Consider the following 14,724-nt stretch of genomic DNA (forward strand, 5'->3'; position numbering starts at 1 on the left):
TTCACCTCACGATTTTGGAAGAAATTGCAAGAAGCTCTGGGTACCAAGCTGCATTTTAGCACTGCTTTTCACCCCCAAACCGATGGTCAATCCGAGAGGATAATTCAGATACTTGAGGATATGTTGAGATGTTGCATCCTCGAGTTCAGTAGTTCATGGGAACGGTATTTACCTTTGATTGAATTCGCTTACAACAATAGTTTTCAATCAAGTATTAAGATGGCACCTTATGAGGCTTTGTACGGTCGTAAATGCCGTACACCATTGTTTTGGACCGAGCTCGGTGAAAGCAAAATTTTCGGAGTTGATTTGATTAGAGATGCTGAACAGAAAGTAAAGGTAATCCGTGAAAGTCTGAAGGTATCCACGGATCGTCAGAAATCGTACGCAGATTTGAAACGAAAAGACATCGAGTATCAGGTGGGAGACAAAGTGTTCCTTAAGGTTTCACCTTGGAAAAAGATACTCAGGTTCGGCCGTAAGGGCAAGTTGAGCCCAAGATTCATTGGGCCGTACGAAATCTCCGAACGAGTTGGTCCGGTTGCGTATAGATTGATTTTGCCCCCGGAGCTTGAAAAGATTCATGACGTCTTTCATGTTTCGATGCTTCGACGCTATCGATCTGATCCATCGCACATAATTAGCCCATCGGAGGTTGAAATTCAAGTCGACATGAGCTATGAAGAAGAACCGATGCGTATCCTAGCTCGTGAAGTGAAGGAGTTGCGAAACAAAAGAGTTCCGCTAGTAAAGGTGTTATGGCTCAAACTCGGGATCGAGGAAGCTACTTGGGAGACCGAGAGCTCGATGAAAGAACGATACCCAAACCTATTTACCTGTAAGATTTTCGGGGACGAAAATTTCTTAAGTGGGGGAGAGTTGTGACAGCCCAAAGTTGACCCTAGTCGGGAAGTGGTTTTGGGACCGCTAAACCGAGTCACCGAAATGTTTGAATGTGATACTTATTGTGTAGAATATGTAATTATGAATGTGTGAAAATTTCAAGCTTCAATTTGGTTGATTTCATGTGAATTTAGTCAATAGGACTTATGTGAGAAAATTCTAAAATGTGATAGGTCAATGTGTGAGGACCTACTAGTGCATGTGGACAAAGGGGGACTTGCATGTCAAATTCCCCCCCTAATGAGTAGTGGCCGGCCATGACAAGGAAGGATGGGCAAAACATGTCATGAAACATGTTTTGTTAGTGGAAGAATAAAATAAGGAGTATGGGTAATAAAGAAATGGAAAACAAAAGAAAAAAAAATGTGTGTGTGGTGTTTGTCCCCCCATTGCCGTGAGCTAAACAAGAGAAAGGGGGAATTTTGTTCATCCTTTTCTCATCTTCATGCTTGCCAAAAACTAGAAAGAAAAACAAAGAAAAATTTTCTCATCCTTTGGTTCATCCTTGGCCAAAAAATTTTAAGGAGGAAAGAAGAAGAAAGGTGAAGAGATTCGGCCATGCATGTAGCTAGGCTAAGGTATGTTTGATGATGTTCCATGAGAGGCATGCATGTTTTAGTTGTTAGCTTGAGTTCTACCTAACCCATGGTCTAAATCTTGCTATGTGATGGAAATGGCACTTGACCATGGATGAATCATTCTTGGTTGATGTTTGATGTTGTGGTGATGAGGCATGAGGATGAGTTAAGATTCGGCCTAGGTGGAGATTGTGTTAATGCCATTGCATGCAAAATATGAAGCTTGTTAATGATGCATGTGATGATGGCTTGATGATTCTTGAACCTCCTTTTTAGCATTTTTTGTTGTGTGAGCACATATGTGCATTGGTTGCTAAATGGAGAAGAATCGGCTAGCAAGATGTGTGCTAAGGCCGAATGTAACTTTGCATGTTAATGAGCAATGCATGTGTTAAATTGATGAAAAGGGGGAGGATGCTTTACTAGTGTGTACATGTGTGTATTAAGTGTTGAAATCGACCCCAAAAATGGACATGCATATTCGGTCAAGGGCAAGAAATTAGCTAATATGTGGTGTTGATGCATGATTTTTGCATGTATGAGACTTTAATGTCTAATGTATAAATATGGGCTAAGTGCCTTGTGTTCATCTTTTGATGCCTAAAATGATGAAATCAATTTATTTGTTTGATTAAGCTCAAGAGCAAAGGGGAAATAAAACCGATAAAGGGAAGGAAAAAGTGGTTGAATAGCTAGCGGAATCGTTCGACAACACCCGAGGTAAGTTCTTGAGTAAGAGAGCTTAAATTTCGATGTGATTAAATCATGCTCTATGTGTGGCTATTGAGCCGAATGTGCAAGGACAATATGTGCCTTGTGTTTGAGTTTCGTAAACGAAAATGAAATATGAATGTACCATGAATTATTGTTAGATGTGCATGATTAATTGAATGCTGTCCGGGCTAAGTCCCGAAGGCTTTGTGCTAAGCGAATATATCCGGACTAAGATCCGAAGGCCTTTGTGCGAGATACTAAAGCCGGGTTAAGTCCCGAAGGCATTCGTGCGAGTTATTAAAGCCGGGTTAAGTCCCGAAGGCATACGTGCGAGTTATTAAAGCCGGGTTAAGTCCCGAAGGCATTCGTGCGAGTTGTTAAATCCGGGTTACGTCCCGAAGGCATTGTGTGAGTTACTAAAACCGGGCTATGTCCCGAAGGCATTTGAACGAGGAGCTATATCCGGTTAAATCCCGAAGGTACGTGATTTGGTAATGAATGAGCTTGCTGTAAAATTCCAGCGAATACTCGAAAAACATCCCAATATGGGGATATGTTACGTATGTGTTGAATTTAATCGAGCCCTTACAAATAAATGTTCGCTCAGTTGATAAACGAGCTATCGGCCTTCGGCTAAGTTAGTCTATTGTGTATGTGCATAAGGGTTGTTAATGTTGTGAAGCAAGTTTAATATCGATAAATTGCGTATTATGAAATATTCCGTTTAGCTAAATGTGTGATATTCTTTGTTTATGCTGGAATTCCTTGCTCAAACTTACTAAGCATAAATTGCTTACTCGTTACATTGCTCCTCTGTTTTATAGATTTTTGGTTCTCCAGCTATCGGACTCGGGATCTTGAAGTCGAAGTCGCCCACACTATCAAAGGCTCTTTTGGGTACTATTTTGGTTGAATTTTGTTATGGCATGTATAGGACTACCCATTGTTGTCTTTCGAGTACTTTATGAAATGTATAAGTGTACAGCCATGCGAAGATGGCTTGTAGAAGTGGAGTATGGCATTAGACCATTCGTATTTATGAATGTATAGATGGTTTCATGATGTAACTATGTTGGAATGGAAGTGTTGAGCAAATGATCAGCCACTAGAATGGCTAAGTATGATCATATGTGGGCTTATGTATGACAAGGCCCTAGTTGGTCCATGAAACCCCAAATTAGGTAAGGTTCACTTTGAAAACAGAAGCTGATAGCAGCAGTGGTGTGGATTGGAAAAATCACAAGAATTCGTAGGAGTGGAATTAAATAGTGAATAAATTATGTAATCGAACCTTGATGAATCTAATTTCATATGGAAGTAACGAAACAATTATAGGAACAGTACAGAAAGAGATATTCGGGTTCTTGTGGAACAGGGCCAGAACAGTTTCTGGATTCACTGTTCCGCCTTTGGAAATTCACTATAAATTGACCAGAGATAATTAGGGGTCATACCATATATGTATGGATTCCTCTCTGAGTCTAGTTTCCATAGAAACAAACGGCATCAGTATTGAAGCTCTGTGCAGAGAGATATCCCAGTCGTAATGGGAAAAGGTCAGTGTAGTCGACCCCTGTAACATGGGAGAATTTGACTAATAAACTGTACTAATTGGTCCGACCAAAAATTCTAGAAAAAAATACATAGGTGGGGACATGAGTCTAGTTTCAGGGAAAAATCACAAAACTGATTTTCGAGTTGTGAAACTCAAGATATGATTTTTGAAGCGACTAGTACTCAGACTGGGCAGTGTCTGGAAAAATTTTCAAAGTTTGTTAACATCTCGTGTCCGACTCCGGTGTCGGTCTCGGGTTCGGGGTGTTACAGACTAAGTCCCTATACATGCCATAGTTCAACATTGATCATCATAAAATACCGAGTTGTTGTGGTTGATAGTGTGGACGCTCTCCGACGTCGTTAAGATCCCTGAAGTAGCTTTGCAATACTATTAAAGAAGGGAAATAAAGGAAGTAACAATAAAGCTTAGTAATTTTACAAGCAAATAAATAACAACATTTAACACAAATAAATATACCCAAGTGTCATTATCTCTAATTTCCTCTTTACTTAATCTCTTACTCGTTCACTTACTTGTTTACTTAGATAACTCATGATTATAACTTACTCTTCTCTTGCTGAAATGTTGGTTCCCAATTGATAACATAATATGTTCTTAACTCTTATAACTCACCTGAATTTGCTATTTATGCTTTTACCTGAACTTTCATGGAACATAATTTGTTTACTAGCCCGTTAAGCCACATTGGAATAATAAGGATACTTGGGTCTCTTTTCTGATAATAACATGCCAAAGCCATGTCCTAGACATGGTCTTACATGGTATGTTTCTTGTACAGCCAATGCCATATCCCAGATATGGTCTTACATGGGAGTTCTCATATCGGTGCCCATGCCATGTCCCATACATGGTCTTACGGGGGACCTCTCATCTCGGTGCCAACGCATGTCCCAGACATGGTCTTACATGGGACCTCTCATAATCTCAATTATGCCAATGTCATGTTCCAAACATGGTCTTACATGAGATCTCATCACCCAAATGTTATGACATTTGTATCCGATACATTCCGAAAGTTTCAATGGGACTTTTTAATACTAATTCTCTATCGTCTCATACTTGAGTCAACATCAAATAAATTCATGAAATAAATATATAATTTTTGGAAAATAACAGCATTAATAATAATTATTGAAATATTGCATTTATTTACCGTAAACTTACCTCGGTACAAAACTTGACCAAATCTAGCAACTTAGTCTTCAATCTTTTTCTTTCCCCGATCTAACTCCGGATTTCGTTCTTCTTGATTTTGGAGCTTGGAAGCTTGAAAACCCTAACTATGGGTTCCCCCTTGCTATTTTCGTTCACCATGGAGAAGATGAGCACATTTTGCCATCTTTTTCCCTTTTTAATTCTTTTTATTACTAAATTACCAAATTACCCCTAACTTAAAAATTTCCTATTTCACTTATCTCATGTCCATTTTTGTCTACCAACTAAACCAATGGTCTAATTACCATATAAGGACCTCCAATTTAAATTTTCATAACAATTGGACACCTCTAACATGTAGAACTCAACTTTTGCACTTTTTACAATTTAGTCCTTTTGACTAAATTGAGTGCCCAAACGTCAAAATTTTTGAACGAAATTTTCACAAACTCTTTTTGTGAAATCGTAGACCATAAAAATATAAGAAAAATAAACTTTTCCTCATTGGATTTTTTGTCCCAAAACCACTGTTCCGACTAGGCCCAAAATCGGGGTGTTACAAGTTTGTCTAGCAAAGGTAGTGTAGAAATATCTCCTAAAACCAAAAACTCCTAAATACTCATCCACTCTCCCCTTTTTTCGTATAGCAAATATCTTATAACCCACTTAGTTCATTTGCCACCTAACATCAATTATTTATTATTATTCTAGTTTTTTCTCTTTTTTAAATGGTTTAGGGAATTTAGCATGTCATGTAGCACCTTTAACCCGCATTCGTCACCGGAATAGGGTTACAGAGCATTACCAAAGTTTTCAAATCAAACAAGCATAAATTTCAAAATTTTCAAATCATATCAATAAACACTTTAAATCCAATTCAAAAAATGCATATTTTCCCTTATACAAGACCTTAAGGCCCTAAATACTTGTTAGAAACAATTCGGGACTAAGTTAGAAACTCAGAGAACTTTTTAGAAAACATTGAAAATTTTCAACACTGCAGGGGTCACATAGCCAAGAGACACGCCCGTGTCTCAGGCCGTTGGGCATTTGAAGTAGGGACACACGGCCGTGTCCCAACCCGTGCCCATGCCCGTGTAACTCACTGACTTGGATCACATGGCCAAGTCACACGCCCGTGTGCTAGGCTGTGTGCTAGGTCATGTAACAGCCTGACTTGCAACCCTTTGAAAGCTACAGGGCAGACACGACCTTGTCGCTTGGCCGTGTGTCATACACAGCCGAGACACACGCCCATGTCTCTGCCCGTGTGGACAAAAATAGGCCATTTTACAAGCCATTTTCTCACCCAAACTAGCATGTACCTATAAACACTTTTGTACCAACTTTCAAGTCGTCCAAAGACATCAAATTCATGCATAATCAAACTAACCAAGCATATTATAAACACATCCAACCAATATGCCAATAGGCACCTTAATCACAATATCATTTCATACACAATTAGATACTTGAATTTTTGCTAAGATGTTCACTAACTTCAAACTAAGTTTAAAACTTCATATGCCTTTTGATTTACCAAGAAACATAAACCATTTGGTACCAAAAATGCCACTCTAAACTAGAACCAAATAACCATAATGCATACATACTAAAATACCAATTCACCACAAGTTCAACATATCACAAGTGATTACATCTATATCCTTTTATCAATTCAAATGATACATATATACAACCTAGAAAACAAAGTGTCCAAACACATAACTTATTAGTACATTATTATACAAAAAATTATCTATACACATATACATATATACTTATAGCCACATATACATGCCACAATCCCAAAAGAGTTCAAAAGCTACTAACAATGATGGACAGTGTGAGCCGAAGTTTCGATCCGTCCCAAGTCAGCAAAAGTAATCTACAAAACGACACACAAAATCGTATAAGCTTATAAAACTTAGTAAGTACTGGAAACACAAAGATTTATATACTTTTTCATACCTAATTTTACTTAAAATCATGCATTTTCGATAGAATTTTTGTCATAAAATAATTAATTTTTATAGAATAATTAAATTGTATTAAAAATTTGAACATGTTGATTTTTATTCAATTTCACAATTATATTTAGTGAATTTTGATTATTTTTGACAGATTCGTACAAAGGGCGAAAATTGACCCGGCAGACACCGTTAGAAGAACAAAATCGAGAAGTAATTCGAAGTAACAAGGAAAAATAATTTCTAGCCTAAAACTGTCCAAATATGTGTATTAATTCATAATTTAATTAATTATAATTTATTCCCAATTTAATTTGGGCTAAATAAATTAATTTTAATTAATTATGGAAAAAGGGCCGAGTTGAATAGCACCAGTTGGACCAAATTGAGTGAACAGAACAAGCCACAAATTGGGTAGCCCAGAACCGTTCAAATGCTAACCCAAATCAGCATTTTTAACTGATTAAATTAGCTACAAAAATGCCCTTGGAAGACTTCCAAATTGCATTCAAACCTCACCTTAAATTAAGGCTTTACGGATTTGCCCCAGGCTAATTTTAGCAAAGTTGAAAGTCTTAACTTTGCCATGTAAGATGGCAGGCCATGAGGGGGCTCTTTGGCTGCTGAAATTTTCCATTTTTAGCAGCCATCCTCAGCTATATAAAGCCCCATTTGCTGCCTATTCAAATCATCCCTTACACTCTCATTCTCTCTTCTCCTCTCTCACTTTCTCTCAACTTTTCCTTCCCATTTTCCCTTTTGTTCAAGTGCTAATTTCTTCTCTTGAGAAAGAGTTCCTCATCAGCCATTTTTGAGCAGCAATTAAAGTGTTCATAATCTACCTTGATAGCCAAGGACAACAGAGAACAAAGAACGAAGAACTCAGTCAAGCCGCAGAGAAACACCAGATTTTCTTCTTGTTCCCTATCTCTTTAAATTTCGTTGTTGTTTAGATAAACATGTTTATGAATATTTATGGTATTGAAATGGTTATTTTAATCAATCTAGCTTGAATTTAATCCGTGTTGGGTTGATTATATTTTGCCTGCTTGAATTATTAAAATTGTGTTTGTGCTGTTATAGGCGTCAGTAAGATGCTTGATTAAGTAAAATCATACCTAAGTTATTCCTGTAATATTAATTGTTAGATAACTAATGAATTAATTATTAAATCATATTGAAATTGTAATTAATCGACACAATACTGAATCAGTGCATGTTTATTCTTCTAAGGTAGCTGAAGTTAATTTAGCATTGTATTTGGCGATACATATGCCTTGCATAACTTGCAAGATTATTGTGATTAAACTATTTCAAGGTAGAAATAGTCTATTACCTCACTTGATCTTTTATATGCTTGTGAAGATTGATTAATCGCTTAGATTGACTTTGGAAAATGTTTAAGAGATTGATTAATTTAATAAGTATGTATGAGCTGTAGTTAGCAAATTACCGAGTTGCCGTGAATTTGTTCGTAGCAGTATAAACATAAGTTTAATAATTCTAAGTTAAAGGAATGTAATTAATCCAACACAATTATATCATCTTGATTAAACTTTATTTGAAGTCGAGCATTAGAACCTTTTTATTTTAAAATTTTTTTACTTAGTTTTTAACCCTTAGTTTTTAATCATCTTTAAACCAAAATATTTTCCATCACCAAAGTGTTTTAACATTAATTTCATAAATATTCCCTTTTACAGTCCCTGTAGGTATGATAACTCGACATTTACTTGTCACTTTATTGCTTGTTGCGATTGTGTACACTTGCACATTTTCGTCGCTCCAAGTTTTCGGTGCCGTTGCCGGGGACTGTTTTTAAAAACAACCATTATTTGTGAATCTATTTTTACATTTTGGTTTATTTATTTTCCTGTTTAAATCTTTACTTAATTTTTCTGTGATTATTTCAGGTGTTTATGAGTATTGACCAGATTATCGACTTACTCTCTGTGGACCCTGAAATAGAACGAACCTTTCGACAGTGAAGAAGGCAAGCGAACTAGAGAAGGACCGAAGAGATAAACTTTGAGATTATGAATCAAGGAAATGGAGCAAACCTTGCTCAGAACCCTATCATTATTGCTGATGATAGGGATAGAGCTTTATGATAGCATGCCGTGCCATTATTTAACAATCTTAATCTGGGTATTAGGAGACCCGAAATTGAGGCACAACAATTCGAGATAAAGCCAGTCATGTTCTAGATGTTTCAGACTGTGGGCCAATTCAGTGGAATGTCTACAGAAGATCCTCATCTTCACTTAAGACTTTTTATGGAAGTGAGTGATTCTTTCAAGTTAGCCGGAGTACCCGAAGATGGATTACGACTGAAGCTGTTCCCATATTCACTAAGGGACAGAGCTCGTACCTGGTTAAACTCATTGCCATCGAGCTCCATTTCTACATGGCAAGACTTAGCTCGGAGATTCCTCATGAAGTATTTCCCGCTGAGCAAGAATGCCAAGTTGAGGAATGAGATCACTGCCTTCCAAAAAATGGATGATGAGTCCTTGTATGAGGCATGGGAAAGGTACAAAGAGTTATTACGAAAGTGCCCTCATCATGGAATCCCACATTCATTCAACTTGAGACATTCTATAATGGTCTCAACGCTCACATGAGGATGGTAGTGGAAGCCTCTGCTAATGGTGCTCTCTTTTCTAAGTCTTATAATGAGGCTTACGAAATTATTGAGAGGATTGCCAGCAACAATTATCAATGGCCAACCAATCGAGCAGCGTTAGGAAACCGAGTCACTGTAATACATGAAGTGGACGCTCTTACTGCACTCGCATTTCAAGTATCTTCAATATCCTCAATGCTTAAGAATCTTACCACTAATGGGTTTAACAGTTTTGCAGCCCAACCACTTAACCAATTTGATAATATAGCCTGTGTGTATTGTGGGGAAGGACATTTGTTTGAAGAATGTCCATCGAACCCTGAATCAGTATATTACATAGGTAACCAAAACCAAAACTGAGGGAGGTAAGGACTACAATCCAATTTTTATAACTCATCGTGCCGAAATCACCCGAATTTTTCCTGGAGTAACCAAGGGGCTAGAACCAGTAACACTTACGCCCAACCTAGATTAACTCAGCTGCCTAGTTTCCCCCAACAAGTTTAGAAACCAACCCAAGCGAAACCATCCAATAACTTAGAGAATCTATTGAAGGCATACATGGCGAAAAACGATGCCATTCTAAGGAATTTGGAGAATCAAGTGGGCCAGATTGCTACTGAACTCAGGAACCGACCACAAGGTGCTCTACTTAGTGATACGGAGAATCCAAGAAATCTGAGGAAGGAACATTGTAAAGTGTTGACATTGAGGAGCAGAAAAACAATAGAGCCCAACACTGTCGAAGTTGAAAAAGAGGTATCACGGTTAGATGCGGGTATCATCTATCCCATCTTAGACAGTTCATGGGTAAGCCTGGTCTAGTGCGTGCCAAAAAAAGAGGTATCACGGTCGTAAAGAACTAGAACAATGAGTTGATACTGACTAGAACGGTTACGGGATGGAGAATCTGCATCGATTACCGGAAGCTGAACAAGGCGACTAGGAAAGATCACTTTCCTTTGCCATTCTTAGACCAGATGCTGGATAGACTCGTAGGACGAGATTACTACTATTTTCTTGATGGATACTCAAAGTATAATCAGATTACAGTAGCATCGGAAGATCAACACAAAACGACATTCACCTGTTTGTACGGTACATTTGCATTTAGAGGCATGCCATTTGGTTTATGTAATGCACCTACTACATTTTAAAGATGTATGATGTCTATTTTTACTGACATGGTTGAGAAATATTTGGAATTTTTTATGGACGATTTTTCAGTATTCGGAAATACTTACGATGATTGCTTAGCCAATCTAACTAAGGTACTAAGGCGATGCGAAGAAACGAATCTCGTACTCAACTGGAAAAGTGCCATTTTATGGTACGAGAAGGAGTTGTTTTGGGGCATCGGATAACGAGACATGGGATTGAGGTCGACAAAGCAAAGATAGACGTTATTGAGAGACTCCCACCTCCATCATCTGTAAAGGGTGTTAGGAGCTTTTTGGGACATGCCGATTTTTATCGAAGATTTATCAAGGACTTCTCCAAAGTTGCTAAACCCTTATGCAAATTTTTGGAGAAGGACTCTATATTCAAGTTTGATGAGGAATGGTTAAAAGCCTTCAACAATTTGAAGAGTCGATTAGTCACGGTACCCATAATTGTCACACCAGACGAGGATTTGCATTCGAATTGATGTGTGACGCAAGTGACTTCGCAATTGGAGCTGTCTTGGGCCAGCGAAGGAACAAATTTTTTCGTCCCATCTACTACGCAAGTCGAACCCTAACAGGAGATCAACTGAATTATATAGTAACAGAAAAAGAGTTACTTGCTATTATGTTTGCTTTCAACAAGTTTCGATCTTCTCTGGTAGGTACCAAAGTGACTGTCTACACAGACCACTCGGCAATTAAGTATTTACTTACGAAGAAAGACGCTAAGCCAAGGTTGATCCGATGGGTACTTCTACTTTAAGAGTTCGATCTAGAAATTCAAGATCGAAAGGGAGTCGAAAATCAAGTAGCAGATCACTTGTCCAGATTGGAGCCACAAGAAGGGAATTCTCCTTTTATACTAATTCAGGAGACGTTTCCAGACGAACATATCCTGAAGGTAAATCATGTCTATAATACCCCTTGGTTCGTTGATATTGCTAACTATTTAGCTTGTGGTTTGATGCCAATTGATAAGACGTATCAACAAAGGAAAAAGTTTTTTCATGATGTGAAGTACTATTTCTAGGAAAAGCCATATGTGTTTAAAAAGTGTGCAGATCAGATGATCAGAAGATGCGTGGCAGAAGATGAAATACCAAAGATTTTATACCATTGTCACTTAGCTCCAAGTAGGTGACACTTCGAAGGTACACGTAGAGCGGCCAACGTATTGCAAGCCGGATTCTTTTGGCCAACATTATTCAATGATACATATGCTTACGTGAAGAGCTGTGATCGACGTCAAAGTGTTGGAAATGTCACCAACAGAAATGAGATGCCTCGAACAAACATCATTGAGGTAGAGTTGTTCGATGTATGGGGTATTGACTTTCTTGGTCCTTTTCCTCCATCTTGCGGTCACAAGTACATACTAGTAGCAGTAGACTATTTGTCTAAGTGGGTCGAGGATGAGGCATATCTGACAAACGATGCTAAGGTTGTGATGAAGTTTCTGTAGAAGCATGTGTTTACAAGGTTTGGAGCCCCAAAAGCTAGGATCAGTGATGAAAGTTCCCACTTTGTGAACAAGTGGTTAAAATGGTTATTAGACAAGCACAGAGTGAAACAAAAGGTTGCAACAGCTTACCATCCGCAGACAAATGGGAAAGCTGAACTGACAAATAAAGAGATCAAAGGCATACTTGAGAAGGTAGTCTGCCCGAACCGACGAGATTGGTCCAAAATACTAGATGATGCTTTATGGGCTTACAAACCAGCATACAAGACACCTTTAGGAATGTCACCCTATATGTTGGTATTTGGGAAAGCCTGTCATCTACCTCTAGAGTTATAGCACAAAGCTTACTGTGCTCTTCGACAACTCAACCTAGATCTTAAGCTTGCTAGAGAGAAACAGATGCTCCAACTCAATGAGCTAGAGGAATTTCGAATGTTCTCATATGAAAATACCAAATTACTCAAAGAAAGACTCAAGAAAATACCAAATGGCATGACAAGCACATTCGAGTTAGAGAATTTGAAGCAGGTCAGCAAGTCTTGTTATTTAATTCCAGATTGAAGTTCTTCCCAGATAAGTTAAAATCACATTGGTCCGATCCATTCACGATTCAACACGTCTATCCATATAGAGTTGTTGAGCTCCAAGGTAGCGAGGTAAATTCCAAGTCAATGCTCAGTGTTCGAAACATTACTACGGAAAAAAACCTAAACGGGATAAAATATTGTTCAGTTTATCAGATATTTAAATTTTTTTATTTTTAATAAATTATTTAGGGTATATTTTCGGGTTTATTATGTTTAAATAAATTTTGTCTAAGATACTGGAACTTAAACGGGACCGCTTGTGACCCCTCCAATCTTCCTGGGAATTAATTTTTACATAATTTTTCGAGAAATTATTCCTTGAACGACAAAATAAATTTTTAATTTTTCAAATAAGAGGGTCAAATTGTGATCCAAGTTTTAAATTACAACTAAATTTCAAATTTTCATTAAGTCTAGAGACTTAATTGAATTATTTTTAAAATTTGGTTGCTAATTTCGTAAATAATAAAAAACTAGGTGCCTTTCTTTGTGAATATTTTCAAAAAGCATCTAGAATAAATATCTTTAATATTATTAATAATTTGATAAACTTTAATATATAATTTTATTATTTATAATTTATATATTAATTTTTATCAACTTAGCTTAGAATTAGGATTAATTAGGAAATTTTTATTTCTGCACAATAAAATAAGAGATGGGAATCAAAAGCAAATATGGACAAGTAGTAAAGTCTAAAGTGTGGCAATAGGTATATACATGTCTAGGATTGGATCTAGGAAGAGCTTAGTACTTAAGCAGTCAAATTGACTCACCTCCTCTTTTTTGGAATCCTACCTCGTGTATAGTATCTATTCACTTTAAACAATGAGGACATTGTTCATTTTAAGTTGAGGGGACCGAAAATTATTAAAATTATTTCCACTCAGAGAAAATTTTTTCTTTTAATTATGAATATGATACATTTTTGTTCAATAAGTTTGATTTTTTTTAAGTATGCTAAATTTAAGTATGAATAAAGTTTGATTGTTTCAATAAATTGTTATGTTAGCTTAATAATGATATGAAATGTATTTCTAATAAAGCATGCAAATCATACCATAACATTTTAGTTCTTTAGGAAAGTTAGACATGCATGAAAGTTTAAGTCTTTAGAATTGACTTAGTAGTTTCTTGAGGCGAAATCCTCGGAAGCATGGAACGTTGAAAATGATTTAGGCAACTGTTGTTTGGACCGTTTGAGCCTTTCAAGCCAACCATGGTGAAATTTTTATCCTTTGAAACCGAACTTTGAGACTTTATGGCCTAATTTAATTTGAACCCTTACAAAGTTAGCCATCACTTTTCTTAATTATCTTAAAAATGTATCAGACACTAGACTCAGTACTATTTAGAGTATTATTTGAAAATAAGTTTGGGGGAGTTGCAAAGAAGTATGAAATGCTCTAAAAACTATAGTTCATGCAGTAAAATACTCGAAAAAAAAGAAGAAACATATGTACTTGAAGTAAATTGCACTAAAGAGCATGTGAAAAGGAAAGAAAAGTTGATGTATTGAAAGTAATTATTTCGAAAGGTCCGGTACAAGCTGAGTCTAGGGGTTTGTTTTAAAAAGCTAAAATTATCTATCTTTTACCTACCCCTAAGCCCAGCCACGTTACAACATTGTTAAAGACCCATTGATTCAAAGTTCCAATGTTACCTACATTAGTGGAGAGAAATTCCTCTGTTCAACATATGAAGACATCAGTTAAGCTTAATGATTGCAGTTTAATTTTGAATAAGGGATTAAAATCAAATTGGTAGGGATTAACATGTCTTTATTAAGAAACATTTAGTCTAATTTTGCTATTGTATTAATTGTTGAGATTAATTTGAACGATATATATACTTGAGTAGCATAATTACCAAATTTCTTGTTTTTGAGCATAAGTATATTGATTTCATGATTTTGGGAAGAATGTTGTTCTGAAGGAGTTTTTCAAAAAGTGTTTCTGAGAAAATTCTTTTAGAAATTTGTGCA

General features: G+C 36.7%; 1 non-coding gene across 1 annotated transcript; it reads right to left on the minus strand.

Moving 5' to 3' along the window:
- Positions 1-9,364: 9,364 nt before the first annotated feature.
- On the minus strand, positions 9,365-9,471 carry LOC121214375 (small nucleolar RNA R71). Its single transcript, XR_005909958.1, has one exon. It is a non-coding gene; the product is annotated as a small nucleolar RNA R71 (small nucleolar RNA).
- Between the last annotated feature and the right edge of the window lie 5,253 nt (positions 9,472-14,724).

This window comes from Gossypium hirsutum, chromosome D01 (assembly GCF_007990345.1).
Source record: "Gossypium hirsutum isolate 1008001.06 chromosome D01, Gossypium_hirsutum_v2.1, whole genome shotgun sequence".
Lineage (NCBI taxonomy): Eukaryota > Viridiplantae > Streptophyta > Magnoliopsida > Malvales > Malvaceae > Gossypium > Gossypium hirsutum.